General features: G+C 30.0%; 1 protein-coding gene across 2 annotated transcripts in view; it reads left to right on the top strand.

Annotated features, from left to right (window-relative positions):
• The window catches only part of LOC132747830 (G-protein coupled receptor dmsr-1-like), a 48,166-nt gene that overhangs the window by 8,183 nt on the left and 18,712 nt on the right, over positions 1-21,271 (top strand). The window contains exon 1 of one of the 2 annotated variants that reach the window (XM_060737351.1): positions 18,901-19,055. The exons of the other annotated variant lie outside the window; for it this stretch is intronic. The gene's annotated coding sequence lies outside the window, so the exon portion shown is untranslated. Of the gene's footprint in view, positions 1-18,900; positions 19,056-21,271 lie in introns of those variants that run through there. 2 annotated transcript variants of the gene reach the window in all.

The following is a 21,271-nucleotide window of genomic DNA, read 5'->3' as shown; positions in this document are numbered from 1 at the left end:
ATTGTATCATAGTTTGGGGATCTTTCTGTTGAGAATGTGTCTGATTAAAATCGTATACATATACATGCACAGTGCGTTAACTGGAGTGCAGGTATTAGTTACAACACGCCAGAGCATGCCCATTGATTGGCTCATTTTTGCTGGCGTTTACTTATGGCAGAGAGAAGAAAAGCGACAGAAATATTATATTCAAATGCTCGTTCATTGGTTACTTTTTTCTGGGGTTTCATATTGTGACAACAGGGAATGCGTTTTTATGTTTGACTATGATACAAAAGAGAAAGAACACCAAAAACACTCGGCAATCTGATTTATACTCGGGGACTACTCCCCCTCGTACAAATCAGATAGCCTCGTGTTTCGGTGCTCTTTCTATTACTTATTACTTCGGCGTGATGTGTACAAGATGATTAGTCACCATTACCGAAACATATTTCATTTCAATGATCTGTAAACGATAGGTACAACAATCAGTTAGAAACATTGATTAGAAATAAAAAAAGGTGAACTATTTACGTAAAGCACTGACTTTTTTTTATATAGTATATAATTGAATGATAAGGTAAGGTTATCCATTAGATTCAACTTTTAAAATTCCTTTTTAAATGTATGTATGCCCTGTAATCATGTTGCTTTTAGATAAAAAGACAGATTATTTCGCCTTGCTCAACTCATAGCTCCCATGTTGCTTAAATACTGACATTTCTCATGGTTTGCCTACTAAACAGACCAGTGAACAGCTTGAAACAGATTACTGCTTTCAGAGGCAAATATACTGAATTTTAGTTTGGTATTTCGAAAAATATATGATATATTAATATGCATGTAGTATTAGCTAACACCAATAATGTCAATATTAGGATTTTAAGATTTAAATTGGCTTTTTTGTTTTTTTAATCACTTTTGTCAAGTCATATATTTTAGATTTCTTGATAAAAAATAATTCACAAGAATATTTTGATACACATGCCAGAAACATCGTAAATTTTGTGAAAAAAAACCCATTATAATGATACCGTCTTTCCTATATAACTCAAGGATACTAAAGTATTTCTCTGAATGCACCGATTATTTTTCATCACGTAATCTTCTGGCGAGACAATTAATTATTGTCAGAGTGGACGTTGCCTCTGAGAATATTATCACTTCCCCAAACCTATTTATTCAGATCCACTTGTTTTAGATAATGTAGCATGTATGTCTTCAAAAAACCGAATTTGCCTTAAGAAGATTTTCTTCAAAAAACAATCTAGATTTGATGCAATGCTTTGTAAATATAACTAGATTAATTGATGTTATGAATTACCCGATAGTAAAAGTGCACACACCTTATAAATAATTTCGGTCAGTATATATGATATATATCAAAGACAGTCGGTGCGTGGCTTGGATAGTTTACATGTACATGACCACGCCCACTTATTTTTAAATTCCACTTGCGAACCGTTCTACCTTTACTATATTTATAGTATTAAGGATGCAATTTTTAAAAACAACTTTCCTTTGTTGTTTTATTGAAAATAAGATGTTTTAAAAACATTTTAAGTGAAAAAAATATTTTTTAGTGAATAAAATAAAAATATTTATATGTACATGTATACTATCCAAGCCACGCATCGACTGCCTGTGTAATATATGACATCTTACTGTTATTTAATTTGACTCTCAATTTATTTTGGGAGTTGGGAGGACGGGGGTTCACTTTAAAAATTGATTTCTTTGCTGTATATTTTTACAATGAGAAAACATATTGTTAAAAGAGATTTGCTCTTTAAACATTGCGTGTCTCTATGCAACTACAATAGAACTTAACGTTAATTCCTTTGATATTAAGAATTGATTTGATAACAACAAAGATTAGTGAAAACCTAATTGTTATTTGTAAAACGAAATAAACAGTAAGCATATACAATTTCAAATATTACTCTTCTCTTCCCGGCTTTCTTATGCTTACGCACCAGTCCTCAGAAACAGCAGCTATCACTTGCGAGAAAAGTCACTGTCAAAAATTAAATGCAATAGTAAATGTTAAGGATCAGATGAAGTAGAATTATAGTCAGACATACACTGACAGCAATGTTTTTTCATCTAATTATATGAAAATAATGCTATAAGACGATAATGAGTTGTCATAACTAGTAGCTTAATTACTTCTTATGCAAAGGCCATTCATTTGATAATGTAAGTGTATCTGTACTGCACTTAATGTTTAATCAGAAAATAATAATTGATTTGTACCTCTTATTCATTTCGTAAATTATTATTGACAATATAACATATACATTTTTATTAAGTACCATATAATATATATGGCAGATACAAATAAAGCAATGGCTCAATTAAAACCAAAAATATATTGTAAAAATAAATGTTTCAGCATACTGGCATATTCATTATAAGACATAATGTAAAAATGTAATACTAATATACTGTTATTTTTATGTACATCATATTTTATTAAACCTGAGACCAATTTAATTTCTTTTCAGAAATATGTTTTGCTCTCATCAGATTAAGTTTTGCAACCTACTTTTATTATAAAGTAGCATTTGCAGCTTAAGATATGTATAAATATTTGTTCATTAAAACTGACTACAAATGACCATGGTCATAAAATATATAAGCAATGATTAGAATATCCATAATTGATATCACCCCGCAATTAAGACAACTTTGGTCGAGTCCCTTTTGAGGTTTTTAAAAGAGGGGTTTTACTGTATGTTCTTTAATCTTCCCAAATAAATTGATGTAATGTGAAAAGTACACTTTTGGCAGCACATACTATAGTGATATAATGCATTACATTAGTGAACATTACATTTACATTCCTAAACATCACAGTCGACATTTTGGAAGTCTAGTCTAAATCATATTTGAAATTTCATACAAAAATATAACTATTTCGGGCTTTATTGAAATGCTAGGTAAACGATAAATATTTAGCATTAATAATTTGGCCATAATCTGAAATGAACGTGACTGTTCAAATCCCAAAATAACACAGTAAATGACCAATTATCAGAAAATATGGACATTGTTGTGTATGACGATTTAATGGGGCTGATAATACTCATATTATGTGATAGATTTTATCAAATTGCTACTTCGATTTAAAAACCTTTGGACTCACGCTGAGTGTAATGTTTTATCTCGCGATTTACATCATTATGTAAATAACATTGTTTTGGTCACTTTTGTTGCCTATGAATCTAACCCAGACATTTTACCAAATCCCAAAAGATAAGACAATCTTGTAAGCTACGGATAAATCATCCTTGCCAATTACGTTCAGAATAGGAATTACTGATCGATTAATACTTCTGTTTAAATGCTGTCTGACCTAAACATCCTTTTTCTGCAGTGCAACAAAATATTTTTTACGCACTTTTGTATCATTTTGTATACAAATATATGTGCATTATGGCCATTTAGCGTTAGTGCCTGAAAATTCGAAATTCAGTACGGTTCTTGTCAATAAAATTGCAGACAACATATTGTACATTTTTGACATACTTGTTTTGGATATGGCATTAATTGATACCAATTTGTTCTCTCTTAACTCAAGGATATATAAAGTTTTTCCTTTATATTATCTTGTAATCTACAAATCAGACAATTAACCATTGCCTAAGTTTATCTTATTACTGGGAATATTACTGTGTCTGGGATTCACACACACTCAGTGATTTATCCGAGTGATTAGTTTTGAATACCATTACAATTTAGTCTTGAAAGGGATACTGACTTTCAATTTTGTACACAATGTACTTTCATATATTAATAAGTGCTTATTATATAATTATGCAGTTGTATGTGCACTAGGAAAAATCAAACAGTCATATAACTTCTATATGCTGGTTTATACAGATACAAGTTCTACTGTGATTATATGTTACAGTAAATGATTGGATAAAAACAACAACATGTTTTCTAATGAATCATCTAGAAACTAGATTTATATCAAATATTTACGTACGTCACTAACTTTATAATAAGAACAATATAGTTTACATAAATTACATGTATGTAAAGGTCATCCCTTACATATGACTTACACAATACTATTTTTTGCTAAATGCATGTCATTTAATCAAGTTTATAAAGTACCATATCTTTATATACATATTTTCATAAATATAGATACCAATAATAGCAGAAAACAAGAAATATGTTTTTTTATAAATTGCGCGACACAAGTGAAGAACAAAAGCTGTTTACATGTTTGATATCAATTGATGCAATGCTATGTTTTGCATTAGTGGTTATGGTTAAAAGAATCTGCCGACTCACAATTCAACTGTCAATGTAATTGCCTCGATATATAACTGGTCTGTCTTGCTAAATGATTACTTTATGTATTTGATGCCATCTTGTGTTTAAAGTATTCAATAGACTGATGGCAATAGTACTAAATATCATTTACTATAAGAAAGAATTAATTTATTAAAAGATTATAAATACATGTTACTTATCTTACCGCGAAGGTTGTTCAGTCAGGACCTTGTTTGCAATATTATGTCGCTTTTTCCGTGTTCTAATATTTTTCATGACACATAATGTCATTCTCTGAAAGTCTTTTTAACGGATTGTCTGGAAGTCTCATTCGAAAAGTATATCCTTATTTCATTTGAAATTCCCATATCGTAAGTAATAAGAATACTTTTGATATTAGAATGATAATTTTACGTACATTTGATGAGGACTATGTTTTATTTTGATCTACTAAACTAATTATTATGCAAATAACGTACACCAATATAAGATAATGTAAAGCAGGATGCTGATGTCAGATACAAATATTATGAAGGGCATACTTTTTATTTGTTCATAAATTCATGGTATTACGGCGACGAAGTGTTTTGTATTTCGTAGTCTATTTATATATAAATTCGAATGTTATGCTAACATATACCAATAGAAACAAAATCATCTTTAACTGGTTTAAAATGTACTTTGTATAGAATGTTATAATACTTTACATGTAAATCTAAATGCGGACCATACAACACTTCTTGAATTATTGAATATGTAGATGTCATCAATACGGATAAAACAATGCTCGGCGTAAATATTTTACATTTGTTTAACACATGTAGAACATTTAACTGAGAACAAAGCAAAGGTTCCAATTGAATGCCTATTTGAAACAAACTTTTCTACGCTTACATTACATAAAATGATGTCAACAACGTGAGTCCATTATTTGTTTCAAAGTTCGCACTGTCGGCTTGTTGATCATTGTATTAGTTAAAATTTTGGCCACTTAGTTCAATAATGTTATTTAAGACATTGCTCAGATTATGACAAATCGTTTCAGCTCAGCAAAGGGCTTTTTATTATTATTTATATACCTTCCGTTAACCATAACATAACATTTCTTGAATACTTGAGGTGACGTTAACCTCTTGTCATTCTTTATCGATTACATTATTATATAAAGCTCATAGCTATTGTATTTTTACATTTTCTTATAATATGAACCAGACAATATTCCAAATGACAAGACAATCTCGTTACCTTCGACCGAATTAACATCCCCATAACTTTCAATATATTTTTATTCATTTACTGGCATATCAACTAATGTCTATATCTATTAATTTATTTGTTTTTCAACATTAAAACTTGATTGGCATTTAAAATGATTTATTTTTAAACTGCAGCTTTAATCCTGTTTTCTTTTGCTTTTGGTTTATTATGATTGTGTAAGACTGCAAGTTTCCCTAACAAACCTTCACTTAATCTATTATTTCTAAGTTAGACTCATCTTTGGACTTTATTTAAACCATTTTATTTAAGATAAGTATGAGCTATTCTTTGTTCATGTTGACAGAAAGTAGGGTGTAAAAAGAAGATTTGATTGATACAGTGCTGTACATTGCATCCACGGGGTACCTTCGAATGAAAGTAATTATGTTCAGACAGAATGGTTATTGTTCTTTGCTCCCACTAAAATAACCAGATAAACAGGAGACGCGTTCATTTCGTAACCATGTGGCAAGACTTATCCGATAAAACACCATTTAGGTTGAAGGAAAAGTCCTTAAATTGCTGAATCTTTAATATAATATTTTTAATTATTAGTTCACTATGAAATATAAATAGTTGAATTTTTTTTGTATGTTTTACATGATTAAGTGCGAAACCTTTGGTGCTTAGCAAATGTTAAACAAGACAGAGATTTAATGTCATGTATATGGCATTTGCAAACACTTGCTTTTCGATTTCTGGCAAATAGTTAAATTCATGGTGAAATTTTGTCATTACAAATATTTATTTTCTCTCTGGAATATAGATTATGTGAAACTGCTCTTTATTATTATCTTGTTATTATCAAATCAGTCAGTTAATCATTGTCTATGTAGATATTACTCCTGGGACTCTACTGTGTCTGGAAAACAGGCCAGTGATTAGTTTTGAATAACATGACAAGTGAGTCATTATCAATAGTTTGCTTTAACTGTGTTAAATAATAACTATATATTAATCAGATTAGTTAAATAGCTAGAGTTGCTTGCGTAAATATATCTTCGCTTTTAATCATGGATAACTACTGCGAATCTGTTTAGAAAAAAAATATTTAGAATATGTTTATTCGCGTGTTTAAATTAATGGTGCACGTTTTACTACACACATTGTACTATATCATGTAGACTTACCAGTCAGTGTTTCGTGAGTTATATCAGTGAAGGTAGTGTGTCAATAAATATGTTTAAATCGAACGAAAAACGTTTTTGCATGAAAGTATACGTATTTAATATACTCATGTTTGCATTTCTGCAATGGTATTTGGTATTTCACTTTGAATTTTGAACGTTTCAAACTCATACATTTAAAACGAAACTTGTAAATTCTAATCAGAAAGAATTATAAGCAATATAATATCATAATAATTTCCCGTACTGTATACTACAAAAACACACAGATTAGTGCGATGATCTGTAAAATGTTTAGTGCAAAGGCTTCTGTTAAATCAATTAAACGTTGATAATAATTCAGAAGGATAAACAGTTAACGCAAGTCACTGACCAGAAATATTGGTACACTCGTTATTTGCCAATTAGTACATCTGCCTTAAAATCGTAAGAGTTGAATGTTTGCCCTGAAATTCAGTTTTGTTTCCAAAGTAAGGCATTTTTCACATAAGTTTGTGATTAATATAAATTCTAATGAGAAAGAAAAAGAAAAATCATTTTCCTTATATATTATACAATGTGACACCAGTAAAGAACAAGACAAGAGTAAATATTGGATATCAGTATAATAATGCAATAATAACTACTTATTTGAATGTTGCCTGTGACAGTAGTTAGACTTGTACATAAAATTTTATGAAGGATGAAGGAAACTAAGTTAAAATTGGTATTCAATGTTTCCGTTTTCTCAAAGAAATCTTGCTAGGTTCAAATAATAATTTTCTATAATAAATCTTTCAGCATTGTAATTAAAATCATTGATCTTGATTTTATATGACAGTATGACATTTTTCCCAAACCATAAAGTCATTAAATAGATAATTATATTTTGCCCCATGGGAAAAGTCTTATGCAGGTGATATATTTTGCGCGAGTGCCAACTTTAATACTTTCTACCAGACCCTGTTAAAAGGATGAGAAGTGCAATGTAACGATTCAATGACGTCAACCTATTAATTTTGTAAACCAATGCTTCTGCTTTTAGTCTAGAAATGTTTGCATTTATTGGTCATATTTAGAAATAATATATATGCAATTAGTGATTTGGTATTTGACATGATAAAGTTCGGATACAATATTTTAATCATGTTTATATTATTTTTAATATCATCTGAAACTGACATAGTATTTGCATTAAACGTTCAAATGTGCCATCTGTCATTTGAAAACAATCATTCGATATCACTTTAAGGTATTAAACATTGTTTGTAGCCCAGATTTTAAAGAAATGTAAGGATTCTTATATTTATAAAATTACATTCTTAATTGGTCTTGGGCCATCGCAACATGGAGCATAAAATGTTGACCATAATACGATGTAATTCTGGTCCATTTTTATTTTTTTAAGTATTGCATGTTGCTGTTAATGGTATTTAATATAGGTTTTTGTTGTTAATGTTGTTGTTGTTGTTGTTGTTTTATTTTCTTCACCTTATATTTTAACTATATATTTTTTTATTAAATAAATTGATATCTCTCTGCACATATTTGTAAGGATAAACAAGATTTGGCTACTTTTATCATACTATATTTTTCTATAATTACACGTTGAAAATCGCCACCAGTCTGGTTGGTAAAAACACACTTCGCAGAACAAAGCTCACAATATGTTTATGTTATCATATTTAACTTATTCAAATGAACAGAAAATATAATCAAACAAAGCATAAACTGCATGATTATTGACAGAATACGTCTATGCATACCGAATTCACATACTTACTTGACGATATTCTTTGATCTTATACAAAAAGTGCGTCCTTTCTCTTGGCTTTATAATCAACTGACGTAATTATGCAAATGAAATAGATTTGGCCACATTACGACCTGTCTAAAATGATAATATAATAATTAATCTGCAGGATTAGACATCTGAATACGTTTAAATAATCATTTTGTTTTAATTTCATGAAATTCAAGGTGCTATAAGACACAACAGTCCTATATGAATCATAAGCATTACAATTAAAATACATTTTAATGTGTTAGAATTCTAATGCTGTTTACATTAAATACCTTTTCCAACTTGGTTTAATAATCACTAAGTACACAGAAAGTTCGTTTTTTATTTTGTACTTATGTTAGTACTTTTGACAGGAATTTACCGTAACCTTACTTAAATTCTATTAAAAGAAATGATTGTTTTGCGTCTTTTAATAGTGTATGTTTGTTTGAGAAAATAAATTGTGCAACTTCTTTTTTCTGGCCTGTATATTTAACTTTAATTTGACTTATATCTGAGTATAAACATTACAATTATAACAAGTTTATAAAGGTGGTGTGAGTTTAAATAAATACTATATAGTGCATGATTTTTATTAACAATTAGAGAATGATCTTGTTAGAAACAAAACAAAAGCACTTAAAGTGTATCAATGAACAAAATTGCTTTAGGTTATTTTGAAAATTACATCTTGTAATTTATTATGCCGACGATAAATCATAGTCTATGTATACAGTGCATGCCTCTGGGAATAACACCACATCCATGAATAATTGATCCGCGAAACAGTTATTTTTTAGCTTTTATTGTCAGTTTGCCCATATCTTATGACAAAGTCTATAGCTTACGTACTTGAAAGAAAACTGAACGACAAATGTTTTCTAATCATTAGGCGATTTTAATGCAATAATTTCTTCTGAATACATGGATTAGTTTAATTTCGATTTTTAATGAAGATATTAGCGTATAGAAATACTCATGAATCCTTATTCCAACCAGTTCTATACAATGAGTTTACACTTTCTTGCTCAATGTAGCAGCTGCCCCTGACCGGGTTTAAATCTTCACGTGTGGTAATCCTTAGATTACCAATCCGGTGCTTTGACCACTTGGCACATCTGTTCAACAACAAACAGAATCTTAAAAGAAAAAATGGTTGTAGTATTCAATATACACCTTCTTCATTCTTAAATGGTTATATGTTGTCTAGTTCTTCTGTTTTATTCTTGAAGCAATTTAATCAAATGCCTAAAACATTTGGTTAACGTAACAGTAGAAACTTTCATGGAAAATGGATTTCTGTTGTGTTTTTTCCAAATTAATAACACTTTTTTATTTCTCATTTATATTGTATTCACTGATATAAAAGCAGATTCACATTACAAGAAATGCTTTACCTAAAATAATGAGTAGCAACATAGAAATACTTCAAATCAAATGACTTACAACAGGAAATCGCGTAACTAAACCAATTTAATTCCACAACATTTTTTTTCTTGTGGTCCGTTTATTTGATTATCTGTAGTTTGATTTTTTCTACATAGAATGGATGTTAACGAATTGAAAATAGTTCAACTTCTTTAACATTTTAGCATCTATATCCATAGACACATGCCATGCAATCCAACAATGATTGTAAAATTACTTTTTAAAGCAGAAATTCTCATCAATCATTGTCATGTTAGTGACATTACTTTTGTCGTTTCTTATGGAGAAAACAAGACAGCCTCATTATTCAGGCCTCCATTAGCTCTAACTTAATATTAACTTTGAGAAACCTATCTAACGTGATTCTCTTAGCTCTTTGTAAATCTCTCTTATTATGTTAGTTCATGCAAACCGAGAGCGTTCTGGTAAAAAGAGGTGAACTGTTGAACTATTGATTCTAAAAGGCAAGACTTTCAGAAAATCAAATTTTAGCGTAATTGTTTTTTCATGATACAAAAGTTGGTATGTGTCTACGTATGCTCTATTTACACTTTTTGCTTAATAATATGGTCATATGTGTTGCAGAAAGAATACTCATACGATAGAATTTTGAACTAAAATGTAACACAATTGCGCATATAGAATGCATACAGATTATGATTACTTTATATTTATAAATTATAAAACAAGGGATCTGTGTAAGCATATCGCCTTAAGATGGTAAAAAGAAATAAATACAAAAAAATATATAGTTTTTATTGCCTAGAGTGGCAGCATTTTCACGTCTGACGCCTATTACAACGCCTGGTACATTATGAAGAATAAAAACACACCGGGTTCATATTTAACTCATTTAATAAAAAATGTATGGGCTGGCCACAATGTGATTAATTTGCCAACCTAACTTATAAATTTTAATAACACAATTGTTGTACACAAATTTATTCTTCTGTTTAAAAGACTGGTAGGTCTGCTTGGAATCAAACTTTGTTTTGCTCACAAAGATCAATTTACTCCTATGCGCTGTTTAATGTGATGCTACAAAAGACTGTCCACCAAAGTGTTTTATTTTTTATAACATTCCATATCTATGCCCTTACATGACCAATTCTTAAATACACCATTGCTAAATCAAGTTAAAATGTACAAAAATTAATTAAATAATGGTACACACATTTCTTCAAACAGATCAAAGAAGTATAAAATAATACTTGATGGATATCAGTTTGGATTCAGAAAAGGATGAGGTATAATATTTATCTGAAAACTAAGCTGAAAGCCTGTCTGAAACGGACATAATTTCAAAGATGGTCATTGACAACAATGACTTCCGTCTGCAAATATAAAAAGGGAATACTTGAAATTAAGGCTTCTTATGAGATTGGTGTTAATTTCATTTGATTTCCTGCTACATTTCATGAATCGAATCTTTGTAGAGGGGAAAATAAAGTCACAAATATTTAGTTTGTTTTGAATCTTTTAAATTTATTTCTTTATGTCTATAAACGTATTAATCATATGCAGTAACAATGATAAATGCTTGCTTTCTATGTTTAAAGGCGAACACATAATTGAGTATTTCCAGCTGGATTTGTCGAAGAAGACACAGTTGGTATAATGTCACCTTCTTGGTTTTGTTTCCATTTTTGATTTGTTTTACGGGGCACCAACACAGTTAAGGTAATATGGCACTGAAACAGGAAAAATGATTTTGTTACAAACTTAAAGCAACAACAGGGGTTAAAACCAACACCTGCTGGAGCTAGAGGTGCATATACTCCAGTAATTAGTACCCCATTATGACCACGCAAAGTTAAACATTGACTGCAATTCTGATGCCTTAACCAGTAATTTTATTCTTTAATTCGTTGGTTTAATGTTTGCCAGTTGGAGACAAATATTTGCTCTCATTGTTACAAAAAATAATCTATTAGTTACTGTAATAAATTTTGAGATCGTTTAAGGTTACAACCAAACACAGTAAGTTTTAGCGCCTTTAAAGTACAAAGCATATTTTAGTTATAACATTTTTAAGATGTTATAAATATTACATTAAGATGTTTTAATTATTACATCATATAAATGAGATGAAATAATAATCTATTTACTCGTATGAACATTTACAAACAAGGCCCACATGATAATAAGTATGAATATAAATATATATTGTAAGAAATAAAAATTCGATTAATATACTAGTTAAAGAGGGTCAATATGCCTTAGTCGTGCCTAAACATCTAAAGAAGCAAGAAAACACATTAAGTGCCACCGTCCGGTAGCTCTTCTGCAGATGTTAATACACCAGCAAAATTGCATTAGCATTAATCTAGCATTCAATTAAACATCTGATGCCGATGACTCCTCGTTTCATAACTTGGTTATTCCAATAAAAAGCTGGTATCATCATGCTTTTCACGATTGAATGCAATATCATTTGACAGTTATGTTTAGATAATGAAATAACAGCGCGTGCTTGTGTAATGTTATCCGTTAATACCTTATCTAGTCTATATACAGGAATAATACATAAATTGATTGTTGACAATTAACTATGTTACAAATGAATAATCATTTCCAAAATAGTATTACTAATAAGCTTAATATGCTAGTATGATTAAAGGTTACCAAAAACTAGGTTAATTTATTATTATTATTAAATTTGGTCGAAAATAAATAGTTTATATAAATGATGAAGAATGGTGAAATAACAGTTTTAAAATGCTACGTCAAACAACCATAGTTTGTTACATTAATTATTAGGATAATACACACCTGTGACACAATTCGACTTTCAAAGATAGGTCTTCGTAACCTTTGTATCCAGTTTTTCTATACTAAAATACCAGACATATTAAACAAAATATAATTGACCATACTAAATCAAATAAATGTCACAGGTGGAGAGCCAAATCAATATAAGCCCACGATATTACAAACATTTCCGCAATAATGCTTAATATGTAACTAATGTTTAGAAGCCAGTGATACCTTGTAAGACAAGAATTACTTTGTTGTGTTCTTTATTTTGATATAAGTTTCTCTCTTGCAAAACTGGTCGATAAGTATTTTGAGACTACTAATTACGGATGATCTTTGTGTTAAGAACATTTTAACCCAGTTCGAACCGTTTTATTTGTAACCTTGATGCCCTTTATATCTGAATTCATAGTGACAAGTATGTCATTGATGTGTAAAGAAATGGAGAGGAACTGTTTTGAATATATCTGCAGCTTTAAACACTTGCTTGACGAAACAATTTTTGTAGTAATAGAAATTTTTATTATGTAATTATTTAACTCTTTCATACTTGAGTGATCATAACAAATTGTATAAAAATGCAATTGAATACATGAAGTAAATGTTGAATACATAAAGCCATTGTTGAAGATACTAAGAAGACAATGTTAAAAACGTGGAACAAATGTTGAATACACGCAGATAATGTTGATTACATGGAGTTAATGTTGAGTACATGTTCGCTGCTTTTGTTTTATAAACCATGTGCCAAGAAATAAGCAAAATATTTTTTTCACTAAAACTAATATTAATCATTTTTGATAAGCTTCTGTTTCCCTCGCTAAAAAAACTTAACAATATGACCACGTGACTTGCAGTCTAAAAGTGTTACTGTAAAATAACTTTTATAAAAAGAACAGATACGCTGTCTACTTCAGAATTATCGATCGTTGTCAATTAAGTGACACTATTTGGTCATTTTTTATGAAGAAAATAAGACAGCCTAATTTTTCAGTCTAATTCAATATTATTTTAGGAAACCTATCTTTGAGCTGATTTAATTTAATTAAACGCCTTGTAGACCTCTTTAGTAAGTTCTGTCAGTCGCGAGATTTATAACTAGAAGGGACAAAATATAGATTTCTTTTTTTATCTGTTGTTTCAACAGATTTACAGAAAATAAAATTGATTTTAATAAAAAATAGCTGTCTTACAAATGACTTAATTACAATTCTGCTAATTATACCCCATACGTGTTAAATTAATACTATCATTAAATTTGATCTACAGCTACTACTATTATAAACTTAACGACTTGTCCCTGACGGGGTTTGCGCCCATTCGGCTAGCGATCATTAGATAACTAGTCCGACTTTACCTTACTAGAGTGTTTTCATTAACCTTGCTTGCTTTTCAATGTTTATTAAACATCATTTACAATATTATTGTAACCGTGACTTCAAATATGATTCCGGAATGTTTAATATATTAAATACAATTTGCTATATTATTTTTAAATAGGTAGTTCCCTTTCCTACGTCAGCACGCCTCTGTAACAGTCATATAGTGCATATAATCTAAGAACAAATATTAAGGATAATTGTGATAATTATGAAACAAACCTACATATAATCTACGAGCATATACAATGTACTAATGAAACTCGCAGTAATTATAAAACAAATATACCTCTTGAGAGAAAATGGATCTTAATATGAGTGGAAACCTCTGTGTAATTAAACGTGATTAATGATTGTTACTACATTTTACTAAAAGGGGAAATTTAACAATTAAGTGTGCTATTGGCTCGATAAATGCCTTATCGCGATAATGTCAAATGTTTGAGTACTAAGCGTGATATTGCCAAATGCTTGGGTGCTTAGCGTGGTAATGTAAAATGCTTGGGTGTCTAGCGTGATAATGTCTCATGCTTGGGTGCTTAGCGTGATAATGTCTCATGCTTGGGTGCTTAGCGTGATAATGTTTCATGCTTGGGTGCTTAGCGTGATAGTGTCTAATGCTCGAGTTCTTTGTTTGATAATGTCAAATTATTGAATGTTTGGCCTGCTAATCCAAAATGTTCCAGTGCTTAGCGTGATTATGTCAAATGCTTGAGTGCGTAGCGTGATAATGTCAAATGCTTGGGTGCTTAGCATGATAGTCTCTGGTACTTGGGTGTTAAGCGTGATAGTGTCTAATGCTCGAGTTCTTAGCGTGGTAATGTCTAATGCTTGAGTTCTTTGCGTGATAATGTCAAATGCTTGTGCTTAGCGTGATTATGTAAAATGCTTGAGTGCTGAGCGTGATAATGTCTAATGACTGAGTGCTGAGCATGATGGTGTCTAATGTTTTAGTTCTTAGCGTGATAATTTCAAGCGCTTGAGTGCTTAACGTGATAATGTCTAATGCTTGAGGAACTAACGTGATAATGTCAAATTCGTGTATGCTTAGCGTATTACGTGAGTGCATATCGTAATAATGTCAAATGTTTGAGTGCTTAGCGTCATTGTGTCAAATGTTTGAGTGTTTAGCGTAATAGTGTCTAATGATTAGGTGCTACTAAACAGTTTCTTATACTTAATCATTCTAAAGCAATATTTATCGTGCGAAAAGATCCTACATTAATATGTGATATTTTCAGTCAACGTTAAAAATGAGAAAAATGGAATCAGTAAAAAAGCCCAAAACGACAAAATTGAAATTGTTGCAGAGTTTGTTTGATTGAGCCTGTTCATGGATTGTACTGGAATATGCAAGTCACAGTCTACGCCCTCTAGCACAAGCTTTAGCAGAAATCAAGATTTAAACATTAAAATGGTGAAATTTTAAATTTAAAAACCACAGCAAATGTGTTTAATGTAAAGCTTAAATATGTTGAAAATTAAAAAGTTCGTATTTTTTTGTCAAGACACTCCTCATCTAACCATTTCTGACCCAGACAAGTTGATTACTTGTTTCACACTTATAACTGTCTATGGTTATTCTTTTTATGAGGAAATTTATCAAAATGTATGGACAGGTTACCACAAGTGTCATTTACTGACCTTACTTATAAATGACAATAATACAAATGATGCCTTTGAGTAATAATTCTTTTATTTAAAAGGTCTGGAAATGTCTTCTTGAAAAAAAAGATGATCAAGTTTTGTGTGCAATAAAGTTAAGTAGACCTTTCTTGTTCTAACTGTATACAATTTGAAGGCATGTGATGCCTTAGAAAACATTACATAATATTCATCTTCAGAAAAGGCAAACATTTGTCTTATTATATTTTAATAAAGAACTTAGAGCATTTAAAATGTTAACACTTGCATAGATAAGCGTTGGAAAGGAAGGGAACTAATTTGTCATTAAGGTAAGCAAAATGTACGATAAAGGGGTATTACACTAAATCAGTTACTCAAAGGCTATAGAAGCAAACGATAGCTCATCTATATGGCAAATGAGTGCTCTTTTCTTATTTGTTTTTTGTTCTTTCTGTTTTGAAGCTATACAATGACACCAAAAGAGGCTTAAAATTTGGAAAAGTAGACATTGTAACATTTTTCGGGCTTAATGTTTCTTTAAAACATAGCTGTATGCAAAGTTTTTCTAAATTGCATATACATATGCTCTTTCATAACTGTGTTTGATTGTTCAAAGAATAATCATATTTCAACAACCCCTAAAAGAGCTAATACATTACACACTAATACTTTCGTATAACGCATGATGTATATCCATTTTGAAAATGAGTTAGATGATAAAGTATAATGCTATTGAAAACTAAGCACAAAAATGTCTTATGGCAAACTTTGCCTAAAGACTTATGTCGTCTCAAGGAAACATAGATCATTTTCTAAATGAATATTGACAAGAATGACTTCCGTCTACATATATCAAAGTAAAACTTACCCCTATGGCTTCATGGGAGGCTTCATGGGAGGTGAATGTCAACTTCACTAGGCTTCCTGCTTCATTTAATGAAGGCAATATGTTTTGAAAAGTATCTAATGTTACCGATAATTTGATTAAGATTTCATTGACATTTTGTGTAGTATTTCGTTAAAATAGGTTTTGTATTTTTTACATAAAATATTTTTTCTTAATTTGTACATGGGCATGTAGACAACAATGATGTACATTTGTACAAACTGTATGAAAAATTATTTCAATTTTGTAAATTAAATTCAAAGAATGAACAGTAAATTCACATAACACAATATATCGTTTTACACAGTCATGTGACAGTCCTTTTGTTAAGTGTTATCGTTGGCATAATATTTCAAATGTTTCATGTATAATAACAAAATATACTTGACAATTTTGTTAAGCAGAAAGAATCCTGGAATGCAACTGAATGTTTTGTTTTAAATACTATATTTATATGACAAAACTCATTTGCACTTGTATGGGACCATTCTTTTTTTTTGGTCAGTCGCATTGGAACGTCTCAAGGGTATATTGATATATTTTGGACCAAGAAATTAAACTTGCTTATATATAATGTTGCTAAAGGATTGACTTTAATAGTTGAGCCATCTGCATTGCAGCTACAGTTTATTCCTACGTGATCGCAAGAGGCGACTAAATGTGTTAAAATTACTGCAGTCTTTGAGCTCCTGCAGGTGAGGTGCTCTGACTCCCGGTGTTGCTTTGATTTTTTACGACCCAAACGTGACGTGAGCCAAATTATTTTTTTTTTTTTGCGCCATATGACATAATACTGTGTTCATGCGCGCACCGTACATCAAATTAAAATATATTTCTGTATATTTCAATTAATTTGGAATCTTTGAAAGTTACAAAGAGAATTGAAAGCAAATACATTTTGCTTCTTCGAATTACATACAATAAGCTTATTTTTCTACATGTATTTTATAAAGACATAATTATCATCTGTATACAAACATGTATAAACATGCCCTCTACACTAACACAAGTGAATACAAATTAAAGATACTATGTATATAGTCTAGAAAATAAAATATTAAAGAAATACACTCAAAATTAGTAGCTTATAAAAAGATTCATAGTATATTAAATTTTTAAATAATTTCACATGCTTATATGATATAAAAACCTCAAATAAATTAGTTTAATTCATACAATTTGAAAATAAATTTCAGTTTGATTAAATGCGGAATCCGCTCCTGGATCCTAGTGTAAAGTTCTTTGCTCAAGAAAACAAATTGACTTGCGACTGACGGGTATTGAACCCATGCCGCAAGAACTCATACGGAGATAGCTTTTTATATCGATTCTAGTATTTAACAGGATTATACGCGCTTGTGATACAATTTTGCTTTGAACTGAAAGTAAAGTGCTTGTTACCTTTATTCGTTGTAACGTAAAACAGAAAATGTGATCAAACATGATAATTGTAATTGTTTTTTCTATACAAAATAATGTCACAGATGGAGAGCAAATCAAATATAATCTTTCCAGGTTACAGTTATGCCCAATATGTTTTATGTGTTAACAGTGTTTGAGACCGCTGATTTCAATGGTTATTGTTTCGTTTTGTGCTATTTTTTGTTACAACATTTACTATACACGTGTCGTTTAGCATTTTGAGACATCTTATACTGAATTCAAATTAGACGTGCTAAAATGTTTTCATTTTGTAATGTATTTCGGTTAAGTATTTTTACATGTAACTAAGAATATTTTACTTTTTAAAATAAAAGTTTTGTTAAATTGTCATACTTTTTGTTGTGCTCTTAAAAAGAAAATTAAGGGATGTGCAATTATGTCGTTTCTTTTGATTATATAACATGGACAACCCGGAAGTCTTTGTCGTAAAACGCTTTACGAGCAAAATAGATGCAGACTGATATTAGCAAATAAAAATGTAATCTCCTATATTGTAATTATGTTCCTAATTGTAATTTGTTTGATCATTTGTACTGATTCTTTAGGATTTTGTACCTTTAAGTCCAATCATTACATACTTATTTGCAACGACATGTTGACAAATTCAAAGATTGCGAAAGCACTTTCATTCTTAAACTGTTTCAATCAATGGTAACTAGGATTAAGCAATGCAGCTTCATTATCCTTTTCCCTGACCAGGTTCTTTACTTTTGGTTTCTTTTATATTTTGGTAGTGAAACTTTCAATGGACTGCTACAAGTGCAAAGCTGGGAAAATACAATACACAATTTCACCAGGTTATAGGTTAAGGCAATTACATAAACAACTGTTATAGTTGTGTTTTCTATTGCTAAGAGTTGAGTGAATCAGAAGTGTAGAAAAGCCAATAACGACAAGTTTATCAGCATTACACCTCTCTCGTTCAGGTCTTCGCAGTTATAGCTCGTACTATTTACTTTTATCCGCCAAGAGCATGTGAACACTGAACAAGTATACATCACAATTGGATAATAAATTATTCCTAACAAATGGAATGTGTTTGTAACAGCAAAATAGTAGAATAATATCTTGACTGCCAACGAACTTGTTAATTTGGAAATAACTCTTAGGACAGAAAGGTAATCAGGTTATCTAGAACTTTTATTTTCAAAAATTACAACTTTTCATATATCTAGATAAAAAGATAATTCTTTTTTAGGTAGAATATTTTAATTGCTTATATCATTACAATAGTTTTCATATTAAAACGTGAAAATTTTGTAAAGGAAAAAATCAATTACGTAATAAAAATGAAGGCGTGTCCTTTTTTGTGAATTAATGTACATGAACATGACACATCCGAATAAAAATAATTATATATTAATAAACTGTTTCATAAACTTTAGAAACATTTATTTTTATTACATTATATCTCTCTACCTTGGACATATGTCTCCTGCAAATTCATATTTACATTCAATCGTTATTGTTCGTGAATTTCTAATTTTCATTGTACATTAATATAAATAAGCAAAATTGTTTCAAAATGAAAATATATGAAATGATGACCTTATTATAATGATAATTGGTACTTAACTTTCAGATAGTGCGATGGTATTGTTTGCTTATTAAAAAAAATAAGATAAAATACTTGAAAATGATCGCAATGGTAAAACTAGAATAATGATCAATGGGCACGGGTTCTTATGTGATCTTGTTTCGCTGTTAACCGTGCTAGTTTTCTAGAAAGCCTTGTCTAGGACGAATGTAAATACTAACACTGCAATTAACAAAATAAAATGATGAAAATGTTTATGTCAGTAAAAAATCGAAATTTTGAAGAAAAACCACAAATAAAATTAAACAATCTTGTGCCGACTTCTATCCCCATCCTGTTCATTATTTTAGTGACATTTTGTCATTATAGTCGGAAGAATAAGACAGCTTCATAACTCAAGGAACAACACAGCTTCATAACTCAAGGAACCATTAAGTTCAATCGTGTTTGTAAAACCAAACTAAGCTGACACTAATTGTACGGATGTCAACTTTATTTCATTTAGTCAGGTCATGTTACAAACGAAAGCTTTGATTAGAAGAGAGAAGCTTTAAAGCGTTGCAAAAAACGTTTGTCACTTAAGACTATGTTTTGCAAAAAACAATAAATAATGCCTTCAAGAATTTCTATTTCAAGACATAAGAACAGAGGGAAGTGTTAAAACAATGCAACATGCAAATACATTGTATATGCTAATCGCAATAAACAATTCTTTCAGGAATTTCCATTACAATTTCACGACATTAAAACAATTTTTATTAATAACTACCTTTTCATTTGATTTCGAAATATATTTTTATTAACTGATATGGCCAGGCTTGAAAATACTTGTTAACTGTAGCAAATGTAATAATTGTAAAAAAAAGCTCTAACCTGCTGAAACCGGAAGTGATTAGCTCTTGTCTCTGATGTAGAGACAGACCAGCCTGCACATCTAATGATGCTATGTGATTGATCTCTATACTGTTGGCTGAAAAACTTAACATTTTTATATTAGTATCGCCACAATTTAGCAAATTAATTGTCCCGATAATGAAATTTACGACATTCAGCAGGTGATGGGTAAGATATAGTTATGATTTAGCTATTTGTGATAATAATCAATTATGCTGAATAATTTACCTTATTTTGTATCATTGTCTAATAAGGAAAGGTTATCCCTTAATTCTCTGTCGAAAGGGTTTTACCTCAATTTTCCTTACTCTCTGACATATATTATATCCTAATAAAGTTTTATTAATGTCTACTCCTTAAAATTGTTTTAAATGTTTTTACATTGTTCCAATGTATTTTCGTAGTAAGTAAATCAGCTTTTAGTAAATCAGATAATAATTTGTGAACTTATGAAAATGTTTTATGTATAACAGTTTCAATTACCGTCACTACACATTGTGACCAACTTGATTTTTTGCTACAATAAAATATGTTTTGTGTGGAACTACTTTTGCCATTACCGCCACTACTCTTTGAGACAAACTTGATTTTACTTGGCCAATATATTGTTTCCGTCTTCTATTTCAATTGACACAAGTCCATTAATCAAACTAGAACGGCACTCTACCAACCAAGTTTCTGACACTGGAAATAAATTGTAATCATAAAAGTGGGTATTGGTAAAAATTATTTCTTATCCCTTCGAAAAGTACTGAAATTGAGTGCTAGAAAACGATCAAAATGGAATTATATCTTTTTCAACTGACACATTTTTAAATATATATGCAACAAATAGGGTTCATAAAGTCCGAAATAGTTTCTTTTCCAGAATTACTGTATAAGTATGTTAAATGTTTTATATTC

This window comes from Ruditapes philippinarum, unplaced genomic scaffold, assembly GCF_026571515.1.
Source record: "Ruditapes philippinarum isolate M1 unplaced genomic scaffold, ASM2657151v2 ctg1008_1_1_1_1, whole genome shotgun sequence".
Taxonomy (NCBI): Eukaryota; Metazoa; Mollusca; class Bivalvia; order Venerida; family Veneridae; genus Ruditapes; species Ruditapes philippinarum.
The sequence above is the reverse complement of the archived record's forward strand: the minus strand, read 5'-3'. Positions and strand labels throughout refer to the sequence as shown.